The following is a 2,522-nucleotide window of genomic DNA, read 5'->3' as shown; positions in this document are numbered from 1 at the left end:
GGTTTTAATGAGTTCGAGTGGGCGTGGCAACATTGATCAACAAGCTTGAGCTGCGTCTTTCTCTGTAGAATCTGAAATCATACGGACAGTCGGAGAGACGGACAGATGGAAATGGCTAGATCGACTAGGCTTTTGATCAAGATATAGTCGGAAACGCTTCCTTCTGCCTGTTACATCCTTTGCAACGAATCTTTTATACCTTTTTACTCTACGAGTGACGGGTATAAAAAGGAGAACAAGAAAAACCAACGAGATTTTCTTTTTTTCTATCTACTCATTCCATTTTACAAAAATAATTGTAATAAAAAGTCGATCTCGAAAAGGGACATGGAAAAAAACCGTGGTATTCAATGAACACATATTATATGTGGGAAATGAACCAGATCAGGGAACAAAAATGAACGATTAAACAGAGAGCATGAGAGTAACGCACAGTGGCAACGGCTATTAATGGAAGAAACAAAAGAAGGACTTCGAGTAGAATGGTGAACGAGAGCAGTCGCAAGTTTTTCAATCGCGCTATATACTTATGCAACTAGAGCTAAACAATTGTCATCAAACAATTAAATAACAATAAGCAAAAACTATTATCATTAAACAATATAAAGTGTACTATAAATTGTCATTAAACAATAAAGTAACACTATAAAATAAACTTACGACATATATGATATGTACATATTCATATAAATATAATATATATATATATATATAAATATCTATGAAGTTTTTTTTACTAGATGCAAACTTACAGTAAGAAGTTTCTCTAATCCTTTCGCTTTGTCAACTTCATTTTCATAGTAATTTTTCATTTTATCCATTTCCTGCTGAATATCGTTTATGTATTGGTTCTGCTGGTTGATATTGTCTTCAAGATCCTCAGAAATGTTTTCTGCCTCATTTGCTTTTTGTTCTAGGGCATTAAGCTTTTCACCAAGCGCTTCCAGATTTTTACACTTTTTACGCAGAGCATCTCTTTCTTGTAGAATTCTCTGTATATTTAAAATGTCTTGTTCTAGTGAAAATGCATTATTCATATAGACACCTTCAATCTTGAAAGCTTCGTTGCACTCGCTTCTACACATTTGTGCGCACTTTCTTATAAGCATATCTTCGGTTTGCCGAAGTAGCGATAATTCTTTAGCCATTTCGTTAATTTTTCGTTGAAGGTACTCAACAGTCTGTGCTTTGCTCGGGATTAATTTCTAAGCTATCGAGCCGGCATCGAATGGATTGTTTTTCTATAATACGCTTTAGGTAAGCATTTTCCGCCTCAAGTAAATCCTGGGTTTTGTCCATGTCATCGATAGTTCTTATAATTTCTTTTAGTTCCTTCTCTTCGTGCAATTCATTCTTTGAGCTTATCCAGCCATTTAGCTTTACTTGCAGGGTCCTAGCATTATCTCGATTGTAGCGTTGATTTATAATCCTCTTAATCTCCGCGTTATCCATTTTTATCGATAATAGCTTCATGTCTGATTCAGGTAGCTGGTTGTTAAGGATGTTTCTTTTCATAAGATCTTGTAACCAATCGATTGCGTCATCGGCCGCATTTATTAAGCTGTCTTCCAGCAGGAGATTACTACCATACGTGTCTATAAAATTTTTGAAATTTTCGTTTCCATGCTTTACAAAAATTGGATTGTTACATGCCACTAAATCGGCAACAAAACGCGATTTTTTTTCTTCGTTTTCTGACCATGATCGATCGTCGATTGAAGATGGATAAGTCTTTAGATTAACGCAAACTCCAGTGCAGTTAAGCTCATAACTTTCGTTTATATAGGGTATATGAAAAAATTCTTTTTGTGTGGAGAACGCCATGTAAATCGAGTTATTTAGTATTAAAAATGCGAATGATAGTCACACGAATTTATGCAATAGAATGTTTATGAAATGACTGAAAATATTTTTTCTGACATTTAATTGCATGATAGACTTGTTTTTGTGTACATAATGTTTTTGCTTTGGGAAATATAAGAAACACTTCAAATTCGACGCTGTACGTTTTTGTACCCACTACTCGTAGAGTAAAAGGGTATACTAGATTCGTTGAAAAGTATGTAAAAGGAAGGAAGAGTTTTTAGAGTTTAAATCCTTTGTTATTATATATTAGTCAGTAGGAATCATTCAGTTCCTTCTGAACTTAACCTAATGTGTAGCTTAAAAGATATTATGGATTCTGTTCCTTAATTATAGTGCGGACACAAGCACTCAACAATCATTGCCTTATTAATTTTTCACACGCCGCAAGATGAATACTCTAATGACAAATATTCTTATATAAAGTCATTTTTGAAATTTATTTTGTGATAATATGTACATCGTTTTGGTTATTTCTAATCTATTTTCAAATAATTATAACGTTAAGGCAATGCAAAACAAGAATTTTTCGCATGGTGCCAATTGATCAAAAATAATATAGATTTAAAGTCAAAGAACTTCTAAGGTGAAGGGCATATTTTGTCAAATTTACAATGCATGAGCATACGTGTGCACACATACAGTTGTCTGCTATCACT

At 33.6% G+C, this 2,522-nt stretch overlaps 1 pseudogene; it reads right to left on the bottom strand.

Annotated features, from left to right (window-relative positions):
• Positions 1–752: 752 nt before the first annotated feature.
• CR45934 lies at positions 753–1,824 on the bottom strand (annotated as a pseudogene).
• Positions 1,825–2,522: the final 698 nt, after the last annotated feature.

Source organism: Drosophila melanogaster (assembly GCF_000001215.4).
Source record: "Drosophila melanogaster 211000022280703 sequence".
In the NCBI taxonomy this organism is placed as follows: Eukaryota; Metazoa; Arthropoda; class Insecta; order Diptera; family Drosophilidae; genus Drosophila; species Drosophila melanogaster.
The sequence above is the reverse complement of the archived record's forward strand: the minus strand, read 5'-3'. Positions and strand labels throughout refer to the sequence as shown.